General features: G+C 44.2%; 1 protein-coding gene across 9 annotated transcripts in view; it reads right to left on the reverse strand.

The window, feature by feature from the left end:
- The window catches only part of b3galt1b (UDP-Gal:betaGlcNAc beta 1,3-galactosyltransferase, polypeptide 1b), a 192,080-nt gene that overhangs the window by 140,363 nt on the left and 38,396 nt on the right, over nucleotides 1-13,321 (reverse strand). Inside the window, exons 2-3 of one of the 9 annotated variants that reach the window (XM_059966400.1) lie at nucleotides 7,561-7,697; nucleotides 6,643-6,748 (exon numbers count right to left, since the gene is read on the reverse strand). The exons of 7 other annotated variants lie outside the window; for them this stretch is intronic. The gene's annotated coding sequence lies outside the window, so the exon portion shown is untranslated. The remainder of the gene's footprint in view (nucleotides 1-6,642; nucleotides 6,749-7,560; nucleotides 7,698-13,321) is intronic. One more of the 9 variants, XM_059966399.1, reaches the window with a different exon arrangement.

The raw sequence follows: 13,321 nt of genomic DNA on the forward strand, positions 1-13,321 counted from the left end.
AAAGTAGAGCAGTAGATGTACTGTACATGGATTTCAGCAAGGCATTTGATAAGGCACCCCATTCAAGGTGTATTGAGAAAGTAAGGAGGCATGGGATCCAAGGGGACATTGCTTTATGGATCCAGAACTGGCTTGCCCACAGAAGGCAAAGAGTGGATGTAGATGGGTCATATCTGCATGGTGACCAGTGGTGTACCTCAGGGATCTGTTCTGGGACCCCTACTCTTCGTGAGTTTTATAAATGACCTGGACGAGGAAGTAGAGAATTGGGTTAGTAAATTTGCTGATGACACAAAGGTTGGAGGTATTGTGGGTGGAGTAGGTGGGCTGTTAGAGATTACAGTGGGGCATTGATAGGATGCAAAATTGGGCTGAAAAATGGCAAATGTTCAACCCAGATAAGTGTGACTTGATTCATTTTGGTAGGTCAAATATGATGGGAGAATATAGTATTAATGATAAGACTCCTGGCAGTGTGGAGGATCAGAGGGATCTTGGAGTCTGAGTCCATAGGACGCTCAAAGCTGCTGCGCCGGTTGACTCTGCGGTTAAGAAGGTGTAAGATGTACTGGCCTTCAATCGTGGGATTGAGCTTAGAAGCCGAGAAGCTATATAGGACCCCAGTTAGACCCCACCTGGAGTACTGTGATCAGTTCTGGTCGCCTCACTACAGGAAGGATGTGGAAACCATAGAAAGGGTGCAAAGGAGATTTGCAAGGATGTTGCCTGGATTGGGGAACATGCCTTATGAGAATAGGTTGAGTGAACTCGGCTTTTTCTCCTTGGTGCAGCGGAGGATGAGAGGTGACCTAAAAGAGGGTGTACAAGATAATGAGAGGCATTGATCATGTGGGTAGTCGGAGTCTTTTTCCCCAGGGCTGAAATGTTGTTTTACCAGGCAGGGTTGTTAGCCCTGAGCCTAACCCCTGAACCTGGAGGACCAGTGGAACACTCGGTCTGACCTATACCCTCTGATCTTTTTGGCATGGGTGACTCTACCAAACACCAAAGCAGAAAGGCCTGAATTCGGCCAGCATAGCTCTCCAGGTCATTGAGGCATGCAAGCCTCCAAACCCAATAGCACGGTGTACCAGTCTCCTGTGGCATCTTTATACCTCCTCATATTCAAGCTTCCCAGCCATTGCTATTAATCAATTATCTCTTTAAATAACTACATGCTTGTCCCTCTCAGTCAAATGTTGTAACTGTTCTCATGAAGTCACAGTCGTACAGCATAGAAACAGGCCTTTCTGCCACCAACAGTTTGAGGCAGAGATATGATGGCACTAAACGGCGACTCTTTTGCTTGCATCTTTGGAAACAGCTCCATTTCCATCTTCAATATCTTTATTTTTCCCTTTCAGGGTTCTTTTGAGGACCTTGACCCGGAGTTACACGCAGACTTCGGTTCTTTGCGGAAATGAGACCTGTTCTCGGAGTTTCAGGACCGGCCGTTGTTCAGCACACCAAGGGTTCGCCTAAGAGTTGTCCCCGTATTTGGGAGTCTAAGATCTCAGGGCTCTGGAAAAGGGCGGATTGAGGCTCCGTGTCATGGAAGCAGACTCATGAGTCATCAGGGAGGCCAGAAAATCTTTCGCTGTGAGCCCGAAGACCCCAGATCTTTGCAATTTTTAAGTGCAGAGCTCATAAAAAGAAACAAAATGGACTTTTTAACATCATAAACCTGCGGTTGTTGTTATGTCTCCCGCTCGTTGTGAAAATGGGGGACACCTCCCTCGCCCTTATTAAGGAAGAGAGAACCTATAGTTTGTCAAATGCCGAATGAAATGCGGTCGTCTGTGGGGTAACTGCAAGGTCTGTGTCTGTGCTATCACCTGGCTCACACTTGTGCTTGGTAGCGGGTGCACTGTTTTTGCCGGAGGGAGGTGGGTATTGTTGCCTTGCTGCTACTTACCCGCAGGAGGGGGAAGCTGGGGGGGGGGTGGACTTCAGGGTTCTCACGTTTAACTGTCGTTCATACTTTGGGGCACTTCTCAGCTTTCGTGGACATCTTGAAAAAAAAGTATTTCAGGATGTATAGCATACATTTCTCTGACATTAAAATGGACCTTTGAACAATAACCATTACAATAAAGGTTGAATAAAAATTAATAAAGATTGAATGTACACAACGATGTCAATCAGTGGGAAGTGATCAGGTGTCTTCAAATATCTAACTTTGAAGGTTCTAATTTATATATCTTGTATACTGCACAGACAGTAAGTACTTTTTATATCAACCACTAACTCAGACACAACAGTGGGCCAGATAAGAGAAATAAATGGGTTTTCACCTGGAAACTGTAAAGAACACATGAGCACGTGCAGGTGGGGGAGGCAAGGAATCTTCTCATGAATAACAAGACAGCTCTGGGACGTTAAAGAAAAATATGCAGAGTACTGGCAGACCTCCCAGTCTCACTATGCTCCCTCGACTAAGAAATCAATCAACGAAAAGTGACATGATGCCGTCAGCCATTAGAAAGGAAAACATGGCCACTATCATTGAAGCAACCAAGAGTGACCAACTTACAGCAAAGTTCAAGAGTTCAGGAATAGCAGACGAGGAGGGATTACTATGACAAAGCATGTAGAAGTGAGTGATTTGATCACAACGTTTTTGTCTAGTTGCTTCTCCCTCCACCAGCAGGTTCCCATGTCAACTGGCTTTCCATTATCTAACTCTGCTCCTGCACAGTCGAAAGTACCGCTGCCAATGAAACAACTATCTAAGGCTCCAAGTCCCAGGAGTGCTGGAGAAGAGCAATTCAACCAGAACATGGATCTCAGCATCATTGCTTCTGCTGTAGTTACATGGCTACCTTCAAGGCAAGGGTTCCCAACCTAGTGTACCCCTCCATTAATGGTAGGGCTCCATGGTACAAGAAAGACTCAGAACCCCTGATTTAAGGGAAGAACAAAGATTTGGAACTGTGCGCAATGAATTTGGAATAGACAATTGTTGGTATATTACATTTCACTCACTTGGCTTGGCAGAAACTAATATCTTGACTCCAGTTTCTGGTTAACATCAATTATGGATAACAAGCAAATCAAATCATATGGTTCAATTTAATAAACGGAGAATGCACACAGTACACAACCTGAAATTCTTACTCTTCACAGACATCCACAAAACAAGAAACCCCAAAAGAATGAATGATAGAAACATCAAAATGAAGCCCCCCCCCACACACACACACAAGCAGCAGCACCTTTCCCCATCCCCCTACACATTAGCAGAAGCACTAACCCCACCACCCACTATGCGAGTAATAGCAAAAGATCCCCCCCCAAAGGGAACTTGGTCTAGAGTCCATCAAAAACTACAGTCCATAATCCAGCACTTTGACATCTCAGACAGGCTCCATGTCTTTTTAATTACTTGGAATGGTGTGGCTTAATAAGTGACTCTTGAACTTGTTTGGAATGGAGAAATCATTGACTAACACCAAGCTCCAGTGTTTCCTGGGAATGTTGGTGTTGGAAAGGGGTTGAAGCAAAGAGGAGTGACATTCCATGCAAGAATGTCACCTACATCTCAGACGTGCTCTCCCATCTCTCTTCTCTGAGGAGAACAAATTATCTCGAGCATATACATCCAATCCTTGTTGCTGAACAACACTGTAACCTGATCACATGAACATTGCCTTCCCTCTCCAGTTTAAAAATATTTTCCCTCACTCTCCACTCTTCTTCTATTCCTCATGCTGGCCTCTTACCTCTTCTCACCTGCCTATCACCTCCCCCAGGTCCCCTCCTGCTTCCCTCTCTCTTATAGTCCACACTCCTGTCAGATTCCTCCTTCCCCAGTCCTTTATCTTTCGCATCCACCTGTCTTCACCCGTCTATCATTTTTTTTTGCTACCCTCCTTCCCCACACCCCACCTTTTTATTCTGGTGTCTTTCCCGTTCCATTCCAGTCCAGAAGGAGGATCTCTACCTGAAACATCAACTGTTTATTCCCTTCCATAGACGCTGCCTGTGCTGCTGAGTTCCTCCAGCGCTTTGTGTGCGTACACACTGCCCTGGATTTCCAGAGTCAGAAGAATCTCTTGCGTTCTTTGTAGCAAACTGCTAGCATACACCCGGCTGGAAAATTAAGCTAATTAAACAGCAAGCGTAATCAAGGCACTTGAAATATATTTTCAAGATTCAGATAGCTTGCTCAATGATAGTTTTGATGGTCAAATTATTTGTTTTATAGTATGTATGATTACTGCTCAAGATCCTGACTGTGATTATCAGCCAAGCCTATTGTTTGCCTAAGAGTTGCTGGTCTGAAGGTATGACTGCATAAAGATGAGTGGACTGTTAGAGGACTAATGAATCACGTGACAACTGTTTCCTTTATGCACACCTGAAGAAAGATCTTTTTGTAATTACATACCGCACACTTCCAGAATGATAAAGAGTACTAACCTTCCCCAACTAATTAGAATCTTGGATGATAGGGATTGTGACTATGAACAAAATCATCAGAGAAACACTGAAGATGGTGGATACAGAAGTCTTTATTCAGCAAAACAAGCAGACATCATACCGGAGTCACTCTAGGAAAAAGAAGCCTGCCTTACCCAATATTACGTGACATTTAATATGCTAAAGATCAAAAGGTAACAGCAGGACAATTCTATAGTTACAATGTATCCGCAATGCTTCTTTTGAAATTTCAAACACCTCCATCTTCACACCCACACTCCAGACGCCCAAAATGAATATTAATAACCACTAGGAGCTGCATTCACGCGTATGCAGACATCTCAAGTCAATGTGGCGTTTCCTGGTTTTCAACTGACCGTTGTTCTGAGCTGCATTATAAATTCATCTACAATCAACATTCAGGTCTGAAGGCTGGTTACTGTTGAAATTAATATTTGATATATACAATAACTCCATACTATGCCTCAACATCCCCTACAGCATTCGATTTCAACAGTGCAGAGCAGGCACATGTAATTTACTGTATTGTGCAAAATTCCTAGGCACAAATATATAGCTAGGGTACCTAAGACATTTGCATAGTACTATATTTGTCAACATGGAGCAGGGAGCAAGTTTGCAAATCTGGCAGGAACAAAGGATGTTGGGAATGCTGAGGGTGGAGCACTGAGGGAGGGGTGCAGGACAGGTACCAGAGAAGGAGTGCCAGGAGTGAGGGTAGCATGGGTGCAGATACGCCAGGCAAGGGCATCTGATTCTAACCAACTGGTTTATTGATCATTACAGAACGTTTCTCTGGTGCTCCCTGCTCCCTCCCCTCTCCCTGCCCCCTTCCCACTCTCAGTCCACAGTAGACACCCATATTGGAATCAGGTTTACCATCACTATGTATTGAAATTTGTTATTTTTACAGCTGTAGTACAGCACAATACATAAAATTACATCAGCGCTGTGCAGAAGCCTTAAGTACCCTAGCTAAATGTGCCTAAGACTTTCAGCAGTACTGTACATCATTAATTTTTTTTAAACTCCTATCTTTCTGACGTATGTGCAAAGACCACGAAGTCTTCTCGCTCGCTTTCTTTCAGCTTGATCCTCAAATCAAAGCAATGTTTTTGGATTTCCGTGTTGTCAATTTTTTCCCCTCGTTATCAGTTTTTTTTGCTCGTCCTGTGAAATAATTTACACGTCTTAACTTTAATGGGCCAATGCTTTGTTCAGTTACAGTACTGTGCAAAAGTCTCAGGCACCCTAACTATATGTCCCTTAAATTTTTGCACAGCACTGTACATGCTTATCACAACCTACCAACATTCAAGAAAGCCAAGCCTCCTCTTATAGCACAAGATATGACTTGGCGTGAATAGCACGCCACTCATTACGTCCCTCAGGTGCAACTGGAAGTCAATGCACAGCCCCAAAGCTCTTGGGGATGTTTATCCTTCATGGCCTGTGGGAGAGGCACACTTTGGGATTAGTCTGAGGGAATTCTAATCTCTATACCTGGAGTATTGTGTGCAGTTTTGGTCTCCAAATTTGAGGAAGGACATTCTTGCTATTGAGGGAGTGCAGCATAGGTTCACAAGGTTAATTCCCAGAAGGGCGGAACTGTCATATGTTGAAAGATTGGAGTGACTGGGCTTGTATACACTGGAACTTAGAAGGATGAGAGGGGATCTGATTGAAACATATAAGATCATTAAGGGATTGGACACGCTGGAGGCAGGAAGCATGTTCCCACTGGTGGGTGAGTCCAGAACTAGAGGCCACAGTTTAAGAATAAGGGGTAGGCCATTTAGAACAGAGATGCGGAAAAACTTTTTCACCCAGAGAGTGGTGGATATGTGGAATGCTCTGCCCCAGAAGGCAGTGGAGGCCAAGTCTCTGGATGCTTTCAAGAGAGAGTTAGATAGAGCTCTTATAGACAGCGGGGTCAAGGGATATGGGGAGAGGGCAGGAACAGGGTACTGATTGTGTATGATCAGCCATGATCACAGTGAATGTCGGTGCTGGCTAGAAGGACTGAATGGCCTACTCCTGCATCTACTGTCTATTGGCATATAAACAGGAGGAAAAGCTTGAAAGTGTTCAAACTGAATAACACTTGACAAGATTGGCACAAATCCTATCAAAGATTACTTCAAAGTTGACGAAGAGCCAGCAATTTCTACGGATATAATTTTCCACTCGGCCACTTACGTCCACAGCTGGGAAGCAACAGCATTTATTGGCACATCCTATTCTCAACTCTTCAGCATGTCAAAAGCCACTGTGCTCTTGTCGGGTCTTAGATAGCACTAAGTTTCTAAATAAAAACAAAAAAAGAACCCATTCAATTGTTTTCCCTATTCAGCAATTCAGTTAAATCTGAAGTGAAGTTTCTGATGTGAACTCTTTTTGCAGATTTAACTCCTTCACCCACCTCCGATGGTTCAAAGCAGGTTCACAAAAATGATTCCAGTATTGAAAGGCTTCTCATGTGAGGAGCATTTGATGGCTCTGGGCCTGTACTCACACGAATTCAGAAGAATGAAGTGGGGGCGGGAGGGGTGGGAAATCTCACTGAAACCTATCAAATGTTGAAAGGCCTCAATAGGGTAGATACACAGGATAGACAGTCAGGGTATGAAGGGTTACAAGGAGAAGGGAGGAGATTGAAGCTGAGAGGGAAAAGGAATCAGTCATGATGGAATGGTGGAGTAGACTCAATGAGCCAAATGGCCCAATTCTGTTCTGATATCTTATAGTCAAAGTAGAGGCACTCATAGGAGCTTTAAATTTCCATGATTAGATAAATATCTATGCATTTAAAATCAGAATCAGATTTACTGTCACTGACATTTGACGCTTGATTTACTGTTTGCAGCAGTAATACATAAAAAATGAATACTACAAAAATATATGAACTGGCTGAGACCCAGCCCACTGCAGGCATCCTGTGCACTGACAGTGATGCATCTAGACAGAACTCTCTCCACTGTACATCTATTGAAATTTGCAAGTTTCTTTGGTAACAAAGCAGCGCTGCTGGCATGCTGTCTTTGTGATTGCATCAATGTGTTGGGCTCTGGACTGATCCTCTGAGATACTGATACCCAGGAATCTGAAGCTCCTCACCCTTTCCACTGCTGCCTCCTCAATGAGGCTGGTGTACGTTTTCACAAATTCCTCTTCCTGAAGTCCACAATCAGTTGCTGACGATGAATACAAGGACATTGTTGTGACGTCACTCAGTCAGCTGACCCATCTTGCTCCTGGTTGCCACAAAGTTGCCGATAGTGATTTTATTAACAACTGTGAACTTTTAGATTCAAAGATTCAATTCAAAATAGATTTATTACCAAAGCATGCACGCAGTATACAGCCCTAAGATTCATCTTCCCCGCAAACAGCCAGGAAACACAGAATACCATGGAAACCCATTCAAAGAATAACATCAACCTGCCCTCCCCCCCACCATGCACAAAAAAAAGTCGCAATTTGAGATGCGCTTAGCCATGGTCGTGAGTGCAGGGGGTAAAGCATTAGGCTAGACACACACCCTTGAGGTATGTTTGACCTGGCTGTCAAGTGGGGAGGAGATGTCATTTTTCATCCACACTGACTATGATCACTCGAAAAGGAAGCTAAGGACCCAGTTACAAAGGGAGATACAGACCCCCAAGTTTAGATGCTGAGTGATTAATACTGACAGGATGATTACCTTGAATGCTAAGCAGTTATCTAGGTGCTCCAAAGAAGAGTGGAGAGCCAGTGAGATCATCTCCGCTGTAGGCCTGTTGCCACAGTAGGTACACTGCAGTGGGTCCAGACATTTGCTCAGGCAGGAGTTAATTCTAACTAAAACCAACCTCTTGAAGCACTTCATGGTAGATATGAGTGTACTTGAAAATATTCCCTGAAGCAGTTCACACTGCTCTAGTTAGGCACTGGTATGATGGCTACCCTTTTTTTGAAGCAGCAGAGGTTAATATTGTCCTTGAATACATCAGCCAATTGGTCTGTGCAGATTTTCTACACACAGCCAGATATACAGTCAGGGGTTAATGCCTTTTAAGGGCCCACTCCCTGGAGGGTGGTACTGACATCAGCCTCAGAGACACAGATCACAGGGTTGCCAGGCGCTAAAGGAATTCATCCAGGTGTAACCTTATTCTTCCTTCCAAAGTGGGCATAAAGGTGATGACACTTCCCCCCCCCAAACTAAAAGTAAAACGAACCATCAACCATAAAGCAGACAGTCTTTGATGAGGTGGAGAAACTATACAATTTACATAAACTCACATGTGCAATTTATAAATGAAACCACTTCTTGTAAACACGCGCTTCATTCAGAAACACATGCATATAATTGGATTTCAGCCATAATTGTTGTTAAGTTAATGGTTCACAAAATGGGCAATATCCGTGTGGGAGTTTCTAAGGGGGGGGGGGGGGGTGTTCGGTAGCAAAGGGAGCAACTGAGGGATTACAGTTACAGATACAATTTAAGAAATGAATTACTTATTATCAGCATTTGATCCTCAGTATCTCAATCGATTACAATGATCACCTAATCACCTTGTCTCTTGCTAACCCAGTGTTCTCTTAGATTTTGCTTGAAGTGCATTATAGTTGTTGAAAAGCAATGTGACTCTTCTGTATCTGGTATTCATGAGAAATGCGGACTGAAGAAATAGTTACATTTCTGAGCCCGGCCATGTATTACTGCCATTCACAATTGTAGTAGTGTTTGCTAGTACAATTCCCATTCACGAATCATGCAGTGACAATTCCTGTGAATTAGGGTATAGCGTTCAATGGGGTCAAGTGCAGAATCTGACCTTTCAAGTGGTATTGTCGCATTTTTCTTGCCCATGGCCTAAATACTCCACTTTATGTACCTTCAGGCAGAGTCAGGTTCTGCTTCAGCTATGGTTTCAGAGCTGTCCCTTTATTGATCGCAGTGCTGGAGGTTGGCCTTGAAAACAGGCGAATTGACTGTGGTCATTAATCCATAAGGAAATTAGCAGAAGCAGACCAAACTAGAACAGGCAGGATAGACAAAGGAGAGTCAGTGGATCAACACATACAAACAAGCTGGATGAACTCAGCAGGTTGGGCAGCATCCCTTGAAATGAGCAGGCAACATTTCAGGCCGAGACCCTTCGTCAGGACTAACGAAATCCTGACCTGGACTCCATTTTGTCACTCATAGTTCAGTCCCTCCCCACGAAGGGTCTCAGCCCAAAATGTTGACTGCTCATTTCAACAGATGCTGCCCGACCTGCTGAGTTCACCCAGCTTGTTTGTACGTGTTCATTTGACCACAGCACCTGCAGTGTACTTTGCGTTTGAGTCAGTGGATGTTGTTTACTTGGATTCTCAGAAGGCCTTTGACAAGGTGCCACACAACAATGTAAGAGTGCATGATATTACAGGGCGAGATAAAGATTGGCTGACTGGCAGGAGGTAAGGAGTGGGAAAAGGGGGCTTATACTGGTTGGCCGCGAGTGACTCGTGGTGTTCAGCAGGGGTCGGTATTGTTATGATCCCAGCCCCCTCCTTTGTGAGAATTGCAAGAGCACCCTTGAGGGGGAGTCAGTAGACCCAGGAAGTGGGAGAGAGAGAGACGTGCCGAATAGCACGTTCCACCGGGATGCAAAATAAGGCGACAGTGACTATTGTCTCATGGAGACCATGTGAAAAGCTCTCGGGCAAAGTGGGCTGGTTGAGAGAGATTGCGTCATCTCAACCTGATTGACACCTGCGACCCCGTGAGGAAGTATAAAGGAGGGTCTCGGGGGGACAGCCCCCTCAGACGCACCAAGAAGACACGAGAGTGATCCCGCCGTAGCGGGAAGCCATTTTGAAGGAAGCCACGTGCGTTAGATGCCGGGATTGGAATTTGTGGCTGGAATCACGGAAAACCGCTTTTAACTAACATCGGGGAGGGGGAACCAACGCTCCCCCGATTCAATGGAAGCTTCATAAAGACCCGGCAAGTCTTTCCTCTTCTCCCCAATCTCTCTCTCTCTGTGGTGCACGTGAGACCCAGCGATTCCCAAAAGGCTGAAGCCTGCAGACTTCTGAGTGACTTTTATATTTCCAACGGACAATATACTATCCCCTAGACAACAGTCGAGATTACTTCTTAATGATGATTATTACTATACCCGCACTTTAGATTGAGTATTGACGACGTGCATTATCTGAATGATTGTATTAACCTTACTTTTGTGCCCCTTTACAAATAAAAACGTTTGAAAATAGTGACATCAGACTTCAACTGACCTCTCTATCTTTGCTGGTAAGTTATCCAGTTACGGGATACGTAACAGTATTGTGACCATTTCCTTTCACGTTCTGGATGATGGAGCTGATGGCTTTGTGGCCAAGTTTGAAGACAATGCAAAAATAGGCAGAGGGGCAGGTAGTGCTGAGGAAGCAAGAAGGCAGCAGAAGGACTTAGACAGATTGGGAGAATGTGCAAAGAAGTTGGCAGATAGAATATAGTGTAGGGAATTGTATTTTCATACAGTTCAGTAGAAGGAATAAAGGCATAGAATATTTTTCAAATGGAATGAAATTTCAAATATCAGAGGTGCAATAGGATTTGGGAGTGATTCTGCAGGATTCCCATAAGGTTAACTTGCAGTTTGAATTGGCGATAAGGAAGGCAAATTCAACGTTAGAATTCATTTTAAGACTAGAATATAACAGCAAGGAAATACTCTAGAACCTGGTCCTCTATACCTCATCTGCATCTGGATCCTCGACTTCCCTACCGGAAGATCACACTCTGCGTGGATTGGAAATAACAACTCCAGCTCACTGACAATCAACAATGGCACTCTTCAGGTGTGTGTGCTCAGCCCACTGCTCTTCTCTCTCTACACCTATGAGTGTGTGAGAGGCACAACTCAAATGCCATCTATAAATCAACAGACAACACAGCCATTGTGGCAGAATTTCAGATGGTGACGAGGGGCTATACAGGAGCAAGATATTTCAGCTAGTTGAATGGGGGTCGTAGTAACAATCTTGCACTCAACGGCAGCACGACCAAAGAACTCATAAGACCATCAGACATAGGAGCAGAATTAGGCCACTTGGTCGATTGAGTCTGCTCTGCAATTCAACCTTGGCTGAACCTTTTTTTTAACCTCTCCTCAGCTCCACTCCTGGGCCTCCTCCCAATGACCTTTGATACTATGTCCAATCAAGAAAGGATCAAGCTCTACCTTAAAAACACCCAATAACGTGGCCTCCACAGTTGCCTATGGTAATTGTGGCAGATTGGAAAAATGCTAATGTAACTCCTTTATTTAAAAAGGGCAATAGACAGAAGGCTGGGAATTATAGGCCAGTTAGCCTAACATCTGTGGTTGGCAAAATGTTGGAATCGATAATTAAGGAAACAGTAACAGGGCATTTGGATAAACATAGCTTAATAGGACAAAGTCAGCATGGCTTTACAAAAGGGAAGTCATCTTTGAGGACATAACATATAGGATAGATAAAGGGGAACCAGTGGATGTGGTGTATTTAGACTTCCAAAAGGCATTTGACAAGGTGCTACACCAAAGATTATTACTTAAAGTAAAAAATCATGGGATTGGGGATAATATTCTGGCATGGGTGGAGGATTGGCTTTCTAACAGAAAACAAAGAATTGGGATAAATGGTTTATTCTCAGACTGGCAGTTGGTGACTAGTGGTGTTCCGCAGGGGTCGGTGTTGGGACCCCAACTCTTTACAATCTATATTAATGATTTAGAGAAAGGGACCAAGTGCAACGTATCGAAGTTTGCTTATGACACAAAGATGGGAGGAAGTGTAATGAGTGCGGAGGACATTGAAACTCTGCAGGGGGACATAGATAGGCTGAGTGATTGGGCAGACATTTGGCAGGTGAAATATAATACTGACAAGTGTGAGGTCTTGCACTTTGGCAGGAAAAATAATAGAGCAAGTTATTATCTAAATGGAGAGAAACTGGAAAGTGCTTCTGTGCAAAGGGATCTGGGGGTCCTGGTGCAGGAAACACAAAAAGTTAGTATGCAAGTGCAGCAGGTGGTCAAGAAGGCCAATGGAATGCTGGCTTTTATTGCTAGGGGGATGGAGTATAAGAACAGGGAGGTCTTATTGCATTTGTACCGGGTATTAGTGAGACCACACCTGGAGTACTACGTGCAGTTCTGGTGTCCATATTTAAGAAAGGACATACTGGCTCTCGAGGCAGTGCAGAGAAGGTTCACTAGGTTAATTCCGGGGATGGGTGGGTTGATGTATGATGAGAGGTTGAGTAGATTGGGACTCTACTCATTGGAGTTCCGAAGAATGAGAGGCGGTCTTATTGAAACATATAAGATTGTGAAGGGGCTTGATCAGGTGGATGCGGGGAGAATGTTCCCAATGATGGGTGAAACTAGGACTAGGGGGCATAATCTTAAAATAAGGGGATGCCATTCCAGGACTGAGATGAGGAGAAATTTCTTCACTCAGAGGGTAGTGGGGCTGTGGAATGTACTGCCCCAGAGAGCTGTGGAAGCTACTACACTCAATAAATTCAAAACGGAGATAGACATTTTCCTGGATAAAAATGGCATTAGGGGATACGGTGAGCGAGCAGGTAAGTGGACATGAGGCTAGGTTTAGATCAGCCGTGTGATCTCCTGGACCAGTTTTCGATAGCCTGGATGGGTCAGAGAGGAATTTTCCAGATTTTTTCTCCTCAATTGGCAAATCGTTTTTTTTTGCCCCCGGCTGATCACATGGGTTTGGGCGGGATGAATAATAAAATAAAATGGGCGGCATGGTGCCCTGTTGGTTGGCACTGTTGCCTTGTGGGATTCGGCGATAACCAGAGTTAAGATTGGATCAGCCATGATCTTTT

The sequence above is a fragment of the Hypanus sabinus genome, chromosome 4 (assembly GCF_030144855.1).
Source record: "Hypanus sabinus isolate sHypSab1 chromosome 4, sHypSab1.hap1, whole genome shotgun sequence".
NCBI lineage: Eukaryota > Metazoa > Chordata > Chondrichthyes > Myliobatiformes > Dasyatidae > Hypanus > Hypanus sabinus.